Source organism: Berghia stephanieae, chromosome 1 (genome assembly GCF_034508935.2).
Source record: "Berghia stephanieae isolate SIO BIC M18660-M18661 chromosome 1, UCSD_Bste_1.3, whole genome shotgun sequence".
NCBI classification, from domain to species: Eukaryota; Metazoa; Mollusca; class Gastropoda; order Nudibranchia; family Aeolidiidae; genus Berghia; species Berghia stephanieae.
Window position 1 is genome coordinate 62,070,952 of NC_088360.1, and position 15,306 is coordinate 62,086,257.

At 36.6% G+C, this 15,306-nt stretch overlaps 1 protein-coding gene across 1 annotated transcript in view; it reads left to right on the top strand.

Moving 5' to 3' along the window:
- Positions 1-15,306, top strand: part of LOC144978963 (uncharacterized) — a 28,568-nt gene that overhangs the window by 448 nt on the left and 12,814 nt on the right. The window lies entirely within an intron of this gene.

Here is a 15,306-nt window from a genome sequence, read left to right on the forward strand (position 1 = left end):
CTGGGAGTCAAATTGTGACTCAACTCGCCCATAAGAAAGTTATGACTGGAAATTGCCGTTCGCTTTTTCTTCGTTATAAAGAGGAATATCGCAGATATCTTGTTATCATGAGACAATTGTTCACTGCACTTGTACGTCCCCACTTGGAATTTGGCAATGTAGCATGGGCACCACGACTGCAGAAAGACAAAGACACCATAGAAAGTGTTCTAAGACGCGCAACTAGGGCCATTCCTGGATTCAAAGATCTAGAATACAAAGAAAGACTGAAAAAGATACGAATACCTAGCATGCAGTATAGGAGAGACAGAGGAAACCTAATTGAAGTGTTCAAATACATGCATAATTTATACTCTGTTACTGTTAGCATGAGCCCTCTAAATCTTGATTCCACCAGCACGACCAGAGGACACAGATTCAAACTCTCCAAGGAAAGGTGTCCTATAAACCTTAGGCAGAATTTTTTCTCAATTCGGGTAGTCGACAAATGGAACCGCCTGCCTGCAACAGTTGTCGACGCCCCTTCATTGCAGGCATTCAAGTGCCCTCTTGATGCTCATTGTGAAACAGAAAAATACTGTTTGTAAAGTTAAATTCAGACACCTCCCTCCTTCCACTATGTGGCATGCCCAGTTTTGAGAGACTTGAATTAAAAACGTTCATGAATGCACAAGAGCAGATAAAAGGCTGTAAAAGTCTACATAAATCTGGACTTATATCATATCATATCATATCATATCATATCATATCATTATTTTCGTTACCAACCGGGCACCTAGCCTCAGGATCTACGTACACGGTAACAGTAACATACATGGTAACCTTGAATCTCGCCTTTAATGGATTATATTGTATTGTTTGATTTTTTTAAATAACACACATACACACACACACAAACAGAGCGAGGTCCATCTATTGCTTGTATTGTAGTGGCAAACCAGTTACCGGAGTTACCGTGTAGGTAGATCCTGAGGATAGGTGCCCGGTTACCGTGTACGTAGACATTGTCTAACAAAAAATCTAAATGAAAATGCAACTCTTGCCTCTTGCACTTGAAACCAATATCAATTGAAAGAGTAGATAGCTACACTGATTAACTGATTACAAAGCAGTTTGAATTTTGCTTTTTTCTTGATTTGAATTGTAGTAACGACAGTTCAAAGTTTGAAATTTCAGTTTGATTTTTACCCCCAAAATCTTCATTGGAAAGTTGTGATCGAAATCTAGGTACTTACTTTGACTTTGGTAAAAAAAAAATTCAAATTGGATTGAGCTCAATGAAACCTATATCATTATAAAGTAATTTTCAACACGATTCTGGTACCAAAATTGTGAAAATCAGATAAGCAGAAGAAAAGTTATGTTTGTTTAAAAGCTGAAAAATGGTCTTTATTTGCCTTTGTTATTTACTGATGGACTTTGTGACCTTGAACTGTTGCATTTCCGGTAGTAACCACCATTTGGATTTCAAAACTGGCCTACAATGGTCGCTAAGATTTGAGTAAGGATTTTGCTGGAACGAATTTCATGGATGCGGTATACAGCTTTGACCTGAATTTATTTTTATAACACAGTTAAGATGTTAAATCCACCTGCCGTCGTGAAATTTTCATTTACCAATTTCTAATTTTTTAATTATCCAAAGCTAAATTATACCCCATTTTATCCACAATCAAAATATATATACTAAATTGTCATTGATTTAAAAATAAACAACACCAAACGATAGAGTAATTCCTCCTGAAGAAAATATAAGTCAAATGATTAAAATCCATCCATAAAAAAAATCTATCTATGGAGCTTTTTCTGAGACCCATCACTCCAAAGTCCCAAAAATCAGGTCACATCCACTAGACCATTTATCAGCTCCCTGCTGGAAGGCCAAACGGACATTTACCAAAGTACCTAAAATCACGTGAATAAAGAAGGCTAAAATTGTCAATACGGCTTTCTCATTACCGTATACCAAAATGTTTGTCTTATCGAGTACAATGCATTTATATTAATAAAGAGTAAGAAAACATTTTGAAAATAACACATTGTTACATAGGGAGTGTTTACGTATATTAAACGGGCACCTAGCCTCAGGATCTACATACACAATAACTAGTCTGCCGCTGTAATAGTAATAGTAACAAGCAATTGACGGACCTCGTTGTCCTGTGTGTGTGGGCTGTCATTATTCCCAGACATGTCTGCCAATAAAGAAAAGTGATTATTGGCAGACACCTGACTGGCAATAATATTAAACCTGGACTTTTGATTATTGGCAGACCCTGTCTGGCGTAAAGGCAGATTTCCGTCTAGATGGTAGTTTATCTCCGCCCATCCCCATAACAATTCCTCCTTTTCTCAATTTTTTTTAACTTAAAATAAAAACACTCACCACAACATCTTATTTCTACCACCACGACTACAACAACCACCACATCATCATCCCAACCACCACCGCTGCTACAATTTCCACCAGATCACTTACCCTACCACTGCCACCGCTACTTCTACAACCACCACAACATCATCATCCCTACCACCAGCATTACGTCAACCACCACATCATCATTCTTATCGACACTACTATTGCAACTATCACCACATCATCATCCCTACCACCACTTCTGCTACAACCACCACCACATCGTCATCCCTACCATCACTAGTACTTCAACCACCATCATATCATCATCTCAATCTCAACAACCACCACCAACTGAGTGGGGTTCCTGACCTCCCATTGTGGGCAGGGAGGTACTTACTGCATCTTCTATCCCCCTATATCTGTTTTCCAACTTGCTTTCTTTCTTTGTCTTGGAATGAGATTACTTGGTTTTGTCCTGGTACTGGCCAGATCCCTGGCTGAGAGGGAAACCGTCATATGTATGGTTAGTTTTGGGAGACGACATTTTTTTCCTTGTGTAAATCATCTGTTATGCACTGTATAATGTTTTCTTTATATATTATATATGATTTGTAAAACATTTGAGTGTATTCCTCTTAGTAGGGACTGGTGCTTGTGTCTGGATGAGACTTTTAGTGATCTCAAACTAAGTACTTTGACAGTGTGCTCTTGGAATCTACACCTGTTTCTAATTTGAACCAATTCCCCTTTTGTCTTACCCTTTCTTGGATGCTTTAATTGTAATTCTAGAACTTTTTACTATCCCATTTTCGTCCTTTTTACTGGCGCTGACATGACCTTAATGTGTTGCAAGTGCCGTAAAACCCTTAAAAACAAACAAACAAACGACCACCACCAACTCATCATTCCAACCACCACCACTGCCTCAACTACCACTATATCACTAAACCCTATCACCATCACCACTACTTCTACAACCACCACCACATCATCTTCCCTACCACCAAAGCTACATAAGCCACAACATCATCATTACTATCAACACAACTATTACAACTACCACCACATCATCATCTCTACCACCACTTCTACTTCTACTACAACCACCACCACACTATCCTTACCAAAACTACCACCACATCATCCCTACCTCAACTACCAAAACCATCACCACACCATCATCCATAAGACCACTACTATTACTTACAACCACCACCACATCATCATCCCTAGCACCACAACATCATCGTTCCGACCACCATTACTACCTCAACCACTACCACATCACCATCACCATGATGGTAGCATCACTACTACTACAACCACTACCACATCATTATCGCTACCGCCGCTACTACTATAACCACCACCACATCATCATCTCTAGCACCACTACTACAACCACCATATGTTGTAACTACACTTTCAACTTTTGAAATTTCAATGAGTGGTGTCAGCAATTGCTGTGAGACTTAATTTGGATTTCATCTTTGTAAATTATGATGAAATTAAACTTTATAGGTTATGGTCGCATGGATGGGTCTTGATCTACCCGTTGAAAATTTCCTACTTTTTTATGACTAGTTATTCTCACCCCTGACATGTAAGAATTTGGAAGAAAGATTTTATGCAAAATGCCAAACTAGGTGTGAGAAATAACAAATATTCTGAAAAAAATGCCAGTGGTTATTTGTGTCCCAAATCAGTTGATATCAAGTGATATTTAACACAAGATGAAAGTAAATAGTGATCAAATGTCAAATCCAGCTTTAAAGAAAAAAAAAAAAAAGCAAATGGATCAATGAAATTTAAGTTTTTGTCACTTTGAACTGAAAACGTCAAACTGGCAATTCGCCTTTCTTTTTCAACCACCAAGAAAGTTGTTAATCATCAAATCTGTTCAAAGTCCACCAACCATTAAGGTGTTCCCTACCTATCTACCTTTTAACTTTATTGATAATCTTTTGTTTCTATAGTTTGTTCATTCTGACCACAATTTTTGAGATATTGATGACGGCCGGGAATTTATTTATTTCGCAGACAAATTCCTAGACCTAGGTGTTGTTCGCCCCATAACCGACCAGACCTGTTTTGTTTTTTTCCCGTCTTCTTCATACGCTGTGATTATCCCCAGACACCTGTCTGGGGATAACAAATTTTTATTATCCCCAGACGCATATTTGAAACTCCGCTCTTTTAAACAATTATCCACATTCCAGAATATGGAATGTTTCCAGATGCACATAGAAATAAGGAAAGTTAATAAAATATCTATAAAAACATAAAATTAACCAACATTAAAATCAGTTGTTACTACATATACACAATATGCGTCGACTTCGAAGTGGGTGTCATGGCCGAATGGTTTAGTCGTCTGCCCTGGAAGTTTGACCATAATCGACGTTGTGGGTTCGAATCCTGGTAACGTCACTTTTTTTTTTTAAAATTCCGTCTTCTTTTTACAGAACGTTGAAAGGGATAAATGTCCCATCCATCCTCCCCCCACCTCTTTTTTTATTATTAAACTCTCTCTCTCTCTCTCTCTCTCTCTTTCTCTCTCTCTCTCTCTCTCTCTTCTCTCTCTCTCTCTCTCTCTCTCTCTCTCTCTCTCTCTCTCTCTTGTTTTTTTTCTAGTTTCTAGCAAATATATTCGTCCCCACTCCGATCTCAAATAGTGTCTAAAAAGAATAAATAATTAAAAAGCAAACAAACAGAAATATGCAGAGAGCGACCAAATGGTCAGATAGAGGAGAAAAAAAAACAATAATTGTTTTAAAAATAAAAACAATGATTGTTTTAAAAATAAAAAACAATTTCAGAAATTCATGCTCAGAAACGGAACATTTACATAAAGGTTTAGCAAACAAAACAAAAAAGAAAAAGAGAGATTTCCCTCGGAGCAGGGAATAGTGTTAACAATAATAATAAATAATAATAATAATAATAATAATAATAATAATAATAATAATAATAATAATATATAATAATAATATAAATAATAATAATAATAATAATAATAACAATAATAATAATAATAATAATAATAATAATAATAATAATAATAATAATAATAATAATAATAATAAATAATAGTAATAGTATGATAATAAGAGTATTAATAATAAAAATAATACTATTATTGATAATAATATAATAATGATTATGATGGTAATAGTAATAATAATAACAAATATTACAATTATTATATTATTATTATTATTATTATTATTATTATTATTATTATTATTATTATTTATTATTATTATTATTATTATTATTATTATTATCATTGACCAAAACAAAAAAAAAACAATAATAGATCTAGAGCAAATTAAATAATGAAATAATATTATCGGAGAAATAAAAAATTCAACTGATTAAAAAAACCTCTTGCTCGGAACTCGGAACAAAAGTGAAAACAATGAAAATCAATTGGGAAGAAAGAAAGAAAAGTAAAAAAAAAATAAATGAGTGGGGGGGGGGGGGGGGGGGGGGGGCGGTCGCGACTGGGTCGAATCTGTGCAGCTAAAAGGAGTAAAATGAAAGGTGGCCTTACACACTGAGCTGCCTATCCATACCGCTATCGGAATATTTTAAATTCATATATGAGCTAAACATATTTCCACCATTTTTGCTTCCTTGTTTTGGTAGTTATTTTCATCTCTGATTCGAATAAAAATATGTTGTTGGATCTAGTTTTGTGGACGTGTGATACTAAATTGTATTGTCTTGTGCGAAGCAGACAGGAAAATAACAGGTGTGGGTTTTGGGCTTTGGGGCGAACAACACCATGGCCTAGGAATTCGTCCGCGACATAAAAATTATTCCCGGTCGTCCCCAAAATTGTGGCCAGAATGAGCAAATTATAGAAACAAGAGATGATCAATAAAGTTAACAGGTAGGTTGGTAATGAAAATTTAAATGGTTGGTGGACTATGAACAGATTTGATGATTAACAACTTTCTTCCTGGTTGAAAATAAAAAGTCGAATTGCCAGTTTGACGTTTTCAGATCAAAGTAACAAAAGAAATTTCATTGATCCATTTGCTTTAAAATATTTTTTTAAAAAGAGCTGGATTTGACATTTGATCACTATTTACTTTCATCTTGTGTTATCATCACTTAAAATATTAACTGTTTTGGGACACAACCACTAGTATTTTTTCCAGAATATTTGGTATTTTTTACTCCTAGTTTGGCATTTTGCATAAAATCTTTCTGCCCACTTGCTACATGCGTCTGGGGATAGTATCCTCAGACGGGTGTCTGGGGATAACAAAAATTGGTTATCCCAGACACCTGTCTGGGGATAACAAATTTTTATTATCCCCAGACAGGCGTCTGGGAATAAAGACAATTCAATTTGTTATCAAACGTCCTCAAAACTAGATCTAACAACATATTCGAATCAGAGATGAAAATAACTATCATAACAAGGAAGCACAGATGGTGGAAAAATGTCTAGCTCATATATGAATTTTAAGATATATCGATATTGGTGTGGATAGACAGCTCAGTGGGTTAGACCACCTTTCATTTTGCTCCTTTTAGCTGCACAGGTTTGAATCCGATCGCTTTTTAAAAAAAAAATTTTTTTTTTTTTGGAGTGAGTCTGTTCTTTTCTCTTTTTTTTTTTTTTTTTTTTGTTTGGCCTTGTTCCGTTTCTGAGCATGAATTTCTTAAACTTGTTTTTATTATAAAAATTAAAAAAAAAAATTTTTTTTCTCTCTCTGACCATTTGGTTGCTCCCTGAATATTTCTGGGTTGTTTTTTTCTGTTTAATTATTTATTCTTTTTAGAATATACTTTTGAGAGATCGGAGTGGGGACGAATATGACAATCTGCTAGAAAGGAACCGAAAGAGAAGGAGAGAGAAAGGAATCTTTTTTTTTAAAGGGGGCGGGGGGGGGGGGGGAGACATGTGCATTTCGAAACATTCCATATTCTTGAATGTGGATAAATATTTAAAAGAGTGGAGAACCAAAAATATGTCTGACAATAAGAAATTTTCGTATTCTCAGACATGTCTGAGAATAATCACAGCGATGTGTGTGTGTGTATGTATGTTTGTGTTATTTTTTTAAAAAATCATTACGATTTATCCCATTTGTAATATGGTATTTAAGGTGGAGATTCATCATCCATCGTGGTTTGTACTCTTGAGCACGTTGCTGGTCAGCTGTCACCACGAATCACGATCCTCTGCGGTGCGCATGAAATCTGTGCTGCTTTTAAAATCACTTTTGGCCATTCTTAGGTTATTTAGATATGGCATTCTTTGTCTTCCTCTAGCTCTCTTTCCTTCGATCATCCCAGATGTTACCAACTTTTCTATTCCGTCTCTTCTCCACATATGTCCCAGAAACTGTAACTGCCTCTTTCTGATGGTATATATCAACATTCTTCCCTTTCTCACCTTCTCCTAAGCTTCCTCGTTCGTATACCTGTCTGCCCATGATAGCCTCAACATTATTCTATACATCCACATCTCAAATGCCTCTAACTTCCTCGTACATTCTTTGTCAAGCGTCCACGTCCCTCCAACGACGATGCCTTTCTGATCTTCAATTTCTTGTGATTACATAGAAGCTGAGGTCCTTAGCCGAGCTGGTCGTCTCTCTGCTTCAGGTTATAAGGGTGCCTGCCGTTTGATGAACGGGTGTGAGGTTGACCAGCTCTTCCTATGGCTAAACCAGGAAGGAATGGAAATCTGGTTTTTTTAATATAGATATAATCACGCCTTCAGATCTCTCCGTGTCATTCTTCTTTGACCTGACGGGTATATAATACATATAATAATATATATAGAAATAGATTTATAATGCTAATACCAAGACGCATAGAATAAATAAATGATATGTACTCTGGCCTCTAGGAATACCGGTCTGTGCTATAGAAGCAAACTAGCAAAACCATGGGATTAAAAAAATATGTTCACATTACATGTAGCAAACTCATAATGATAAGACGAAGCTGTAATTGGGTGTCAGCTGGAAAATGCCATATCATTAATTCCCCTTGTGACACTATTAAGATAAAGACGAGATTCAATCTTACTTTAGCCCAACACCAGATCTTTTTCTTAATGTTATCATTAAAAGACAAGATATGCAATTATAGCTTAATTGAGGCCCAAGTCGAAATACTCTTACTGCTCTCTTGGTGGAAATGATTCATTCTGCATTAGCAATAGGGCAAATATTATCTTCGGGGGAAAAAATTCCGTGTCATTGTCAAAAATATTGGAACTGCACAAAACACGTGCAATAAATGAAATGGCAAAATGAAAAGGTTTTTAAAAATATGAAAAGGATTCACACGAGGCAGTTTGTATGTCTATTTTAATTGGAAGGAGAGTTCTGGCTTCTAAAAATTCTGCTAAACCACTTTGGGTTTATTGCTATTATTACTATTTACATCATTTGGACTGACAAGTAATAGATCATTTTATCCCCCCCCCCCCCCCCTCTCTCTCTCTCTCTCTCTCTCTCTCTCTCTCTCTCTCTCTCTCTCTCTCTCTCTCTCTCTCTCTCTCCCTCCCTCTCTCTCAATGTTTCGGTTGTCAAGATTTAAAACTAATAGATCTCTTAACCATAATAGGCTTCAACAATCGTGACGTCACTTCTCTCGTAGGGACGCATAGTAACTTAGCAACTAGTTCTAAACTATCTGGAAAATGGCAGACGCCCTTATGAAATACTTCTCCGACGAGCATAAAAGTGTGGAGAAAAACGTTATAAATATGATCATGTTTTGACTTTTATACATTCCGATCACATGACCTGTGAAAAAGTTCTTGCCAGCATGAAGCATAAAAAGTATCGAGTTTCTTTGTTTAGAACCAAGCTGCTCATTGCTATTGAATCCTATTACCAAGTCCTTAAGAATGTGTTAATAAAACTGATAACAAAAAATATTTAAATAAATGGGAAAGAAACCTGATGACTTGACGCCAAAATAAAATAAAATTAAAGCAATTGGTATTTTTTAAATATCAATATTATCAATATCGAATTTTACAAAGAAAACAATTAAAAACAAAAAAATGCCATTAAAAAGTTGGAAAGTATGTGTTAAAAATAAAAACATAGCAAATGATAGTACTGAAAACTTTATGGACTAAGTTTAGAATAATAAAATAACTAAATTAAAAGATATCGATATGAATATCGATCTCACTGGGCAGCCTTGATTAGAAGAAAATGAAAACATGGCATTTCGGCGCAGAGTAAAAAGTGTCTGCTCATAGATATAGAGTCCTGAAATTTGGCATGAATAAAGTGTAGATGTTATTCTAAAAACAAGCGTTTTTATTTTAAAAACATGCGCTGTAAATTTAAAAAATAAACGCATTTGAAAATTGTCAAATTTTAACTTCATATAACTCCTGAAATTGTAGATGAATTTTTCAGTATTTGGCACCATTTAAAAGAAAATTAAAAGACGAAAACTGTGATATCAAAATATCTGTGATAATCCTCTTCATAACAAAGTTACGGATCTTTTCCCCCCCCCCCCCCCCCTAAATGCGAACAGTAATTTCCAGTCACAACTTTCATGGGCGGGTTGGGTCACAATTAACCAGTAGATTTTTGACCAATCAAAACATGAAATTTGTGACACACCCTCACACGTGCTCGGACAAACAGAGTTGGTTGTTTATAAACAGTAACGTCAATGAAATCTGATCATTGTTATTGTTTTATACCGCCAATTGGGTGACCAGTTATCACACGATTTTCTTGATCAGATTATAACCGTTTAGGATTACACATAATTTTCTGTGTTGGTTCTATTGATCAAGCGGTAGAATAGTGAGTATTTTACTTAAGCACAAAACATCGATAGTAAAACGTGTGTAGTATGCTGTGTCTACCAATCACTGCCATTAGGCTTTTAACGAAATCGGGTCGAACGCCGAACCCGAACGCCGAACCCGAACGGATATAGCCTTCTCACGTGACCATGAACGAGATCTGGATAGTGAAGACTCTCAAGCGGTATGCAGCATCGGATCTAAGGTCACATGATAGAGGATAGCTTGGGTTGCTGTTGGCTTGTGTTAGGGGAGGGGCAAGGTCAGTGTCATTCAATAGTATATAATTGTGCATGTGGCGCTCTATACAGAGAGAAAATTATAAATTGATTACGGGGGAAGGTGGGGGGAGGGGGGGGGGGTGGGTTGACCCACAAACGATCGAGGTGTTGGGCTTCGGGTAGACCATGATACGAAATCAAAGAGAAAAGGCCGCTGGTACTTGGATGGTGGAAATGGTTGGGGGGGGGGGGGTAGTGACAATCAGCATGGGATGTATATATTAACAAATAATATAGGCAATAGATGACCAGGGATGTGTATTGTTTTGTATATATGTTTCTGTGTGTGTGTGTGTGTGTGCGCGCGCGCGCGCGCGCGGTGTGTGTGTGTGAAAGGGATTACACAAAAACACCTTTCTCTGTAGCTTCCAAATGATTACGTATACGATAAATTTGAAACCCACATTGTTTGAATCAGCTCACTAATTAATTCCTGAGCCTTGAGATGGTGACGCAACTATTACATACAAGACCTTGCAGTCGAGACGGCAGGGCTTTTGGGTTACACAACCACTATTTACCATCGGTCAGCGGTACTCTTTGATGTATACAACACTCACCGCCTTTACGCAAAGCCGCCTGCCCATAAATCAAGAGATGGTCTCCTAACTGTTCACAAGAGAACTGTCAAACGAGCAATCGATGATTGGATAAGAATCTCAAGATTTCATATAATAAGGTAAGTTTTGGAGAGGTGATATCCCCCCACCCGTCATCGGACAGAACTTTCATTGCGTTATATCATATGAGCTCCGCCCATTGTCTTTCTATTCGGGAGTGACGAGATTAGACGAGAGGACGCGAGAAAAAAATGGTCACGTGTTGGGCAAGTCGTTCGTTAGGCGAGCTTCGGTGTCTAACTATAACTCCGTATTGTTTACATTATGACGATTGTCCGAGAGGCGTGGTTATCTACCTGTCTATGTGACTCCCCCTGCTACTGCTCACGAAACTGCCTAAATTAAGGGAGACCTTCCGCACGTTCTTCGAGGAGGTAGCTTCATTGTTAATTTTTACCATTGATCTTTTGTCAGACGTTTTTTTATTCAATTTGTAATTGTAAAGTTATGGTGTAATTTTAAAGAAAAAGATTCAATGTTAAAGCAGACGTAGACCTAAATTTAGAAATTATTTGTCTTATAAAGAATTCTGCAACTGTCGGGTAAAAAGGATCGGAGGTGTCTTTCACTTTTTTTTTTTTTTTTTTTTTTTTTGGGGGGGGGGGGGGGGGGGGGAATAGCCAACAATGGGTCACGTCTGTTCGACTTACTGATCTGATGATTTAGAGGATGTGTTGCAGCATTCTGTATATTAATCATCAAAAGACATGGGTCCTGTGATAAGTTTGTTAGCTCTTTTTTAATAATCCTGTCAAAGTTAGCTTTCTGAGGTAAGATAACTTCCCCCCCCCCCCCACTCCAAGGCAGTAATACAAAAAAAACAAAACACTGTCTATTACATATCTATAAAATAACATTCAAAGTGTTTTGTCAATGTTGAGTTGGGACAATTTACGTAAAAAGTACATTATTTGATTAATTTTACTATTGGTATAACTGGTATGTATGCCCCACCGTAATTTATTGTCCATGGTGACTCCTAGATATTTGTATTCTACTACTTGCTCTACTTTTTCATTTTTAATAGTGATATTGTCTTTGGTTTTCTTATCTTTTCTAAAGTCTATAATTAATTCTTTAGTCTTACTTACATTCAATTCAAGACGGTTATTGTCGCACCAGGAACCATATTTATTTATTTCTTCCTTATAATTTATTTCACCATTATTGGTGATTAATCCTTGTAGAGTAGTATCGTCTTCAAATTAAAAAGGGGTAGGTATGTTTAGATGTAGACCTGTAAATTCTCAGCCACTTAACTGAAATCAGTCAATTCGTCAAATTCAAATATTTTTAAAAAGGAAAGAAAGAAATGAAGAAGAAAGAAAGAATTCATGAATCGTAGTCGAATGACCGTGAAGTAATTAGGAATGTTCCACAGCGCTACGCATAGCTCAAGGGCCGTTTATATTTACGATGGATATATTGCCACGGCTAAGCGACGCTTCTTAGAATTGCCGTGTCTGAACACACCCTAGTGTATTTTCACACAGCCTTCGTGAAATTATCTTTTCACTTTCCAAACCTGTCGTGATCCCAATGGTAGCCAATTTTAACTGAGCCGCCGAGCGATAAATTCCACTGTTTCGTGTAAGCCAAAATTGACCACATTTACTTGGCAGAACCTAAAAGTATTAAACAGTTTATTGCGAATGCCGGAAGTGCGTTATGAAGACACCTTCAAATCGAAAGTTATATGATTGCTACACACACAAAATACACACATACGCAAACTGTGGAATAGAACACTTAAACTGGCGAACGTTCAACTCAGTCACACATACATAGGGCTTACTCCCTCTCGTTCACAATATCAGTTTTATCAAACTTTCACACCTACAGACTATATCAAACGACACTTTCTCTCAAACCAAAGGCCTAGTTTTCCTTTTCTACTCAAACAAAAAAAAAAAAAAAAAAAGAGGCGTCACTGAACTTATTGTAGAAAAGGAAAACTAGTCCTTTGATGCCGTCTTCTGTGAGTCTACGCCTTCTAGAAGACAAAACAAGATTATATAAAGAAAAACTTCATTCAGCTTCAGCTGACGAGCATTCATGTTGAGAAGGCATACCGGGACGCCAAGGCAGCGAGAGCTGGAACATGATCTGCCAGAGACTTCCAGAAATGAGTCAGATCAATTATTCCAGTATCTAACTCTCTCACAGCACTGGGCCCCAGTTTCTCAGATTCTCAATATATTTCGTCAACCCATGCTGAGTGAGATGACAAAAACTAGGAATTGCAGTGTATACAGATACACTGCGAGGCATAAGAGGAATGTTCATTGGACTGAAAATCCTAATATCTTCAAAAATTCCAAGCCAGGTTGCCCCTCAACGGACATGTATTTTTAAAGCTTGGCATATGTTGTCTGATAAGGCTTATTAAGCATCAGAAAACCGTTGTCTGGCTTCTTCCTTCTCACTGCTGGTGAAACAATGAGCGAAGAACTCCTTAGCTTCAGCCATATTCACCCCTGTGCCGGTGTACAGAATCTCCAGTTCCTCAAGTGCATTTTGTTTTCGCTTTTTTTAAAAACAAAATTTGCCAATTTTGGGAAATTTGCCGAGATTTGCGTATCGCCCTGATCTTTGCGGCCCCAAATAATGCTGATTACTGATAATTAATCTCATGCTCTATATACAGGCCTGTAAATCGTCTTTTCCAAAATTGTCTGAAAATTTATCTTGACCACCGTGACCTCAACAGAAATTGATGATAGTATGACATGTCAAACATTCTGTTAAATGTATCAATCTAATCTGCTTTTAACAGAAAACTTTTATTACTCACAAATCAAGTGGCCGTCTGAGCATAAAGGGAGGGGATAGTTGTCTTACGTCTGCCTTTTTAGTGATCAAAACTTAAAGTAAGTCAGAGTGTTTTTAGATTTAAGCCATAAAAGAAGGGCATACTTAAGCAAAATAGGCATTGCCTCAGTATTGAGACACTTACCCTTAGTTTAATTGAAGCATGAAAATAAGAAAAGAAAACCATCGAATCTCGATCTAATAGACGGCTAGACCTAGAGAGAGAGACAAACAAACAAAACAACAGCCCAAGGACTACTGATCTGCACTACTTTTCAATGTACTACAAGTACAAGGACAATGCGGCGGAGAACCAAAACAATGGTCATATTAGGAATTTTATTACTGTTATTTTTACCAATCAATCAAGGTTTGTTCTACCGCAGTGGTTATTTTTACAGTCCCGTAAAGATGGTTCTCGGGGCAATTTTTACAATTAAATGGCGTCGCTCGTAATAAAGGAAATATATATATATATATATATATATATATATATATATATATATATATATATATATATATATATATATATATATATATATATATATATATATATATATATATATATATATATATATATATATATATTATATATATATATTATATATATATATATATCCACCGTGCGGCTATGTAGTCTTTTGGTATGACACTCGCTTTCGGATCGGAAGGTCCTGGGTTCAAGCCTCGCTCGGCGCATAGTTGAGACCTTGGAGAAGGCTCTTTACTCACATTCTCTCACCGTACTCAGGTGTAAAATGAGTACCTGGCCGTTAACAGTGATGTCTCTGTCCCAAAATATTGTAATATCGCCTAACAGGCGTCATGTCCCGTCCTACATGTTAAATGTTGCTTTGACCAGGGACCCCTGTCAGCTGTCTTCACGAATCACGATCCTCTGCGGTGCGCATGAAATCTGTGATACTTTAAAAATCACATTTGGCCATTCTTATGTCATTCTTTGTCTTCCTCTGGCTTTCTTTCCTTCGATTATCCCAGATGTTACCAGCTATTCTATTCCGTCTCTTCTCCACACATGTCCTAGAAACCGTAACTGCCTCTTTCTGATGGTATCGGTCAACATTCTTCCCTTTCTCTGCCCTAACCAACAAAAGGACAGTATCTCTCAAAAAATCATAAAATCACTTTTTTTACTAAATCGAATCTCTGGGACATAGGAAAGCTTACAAAGTTGTCAGAATGATCATGTCACAAAGTGCGCACGTAAACCGTATGCTTATGTAGCGCAGTTTGCAACCTTGTTTATGTGTGCTATATTCAAGCTACGACACCGATCAATAACCAAACACAATACGTTGATAAAGGTTTTGAAGCTAAATGAAGATATATTTTATTACAATATAACAAAGATATTATGAGATATGAAGATGAAATGATAGATGTAATAAGTATGAAATC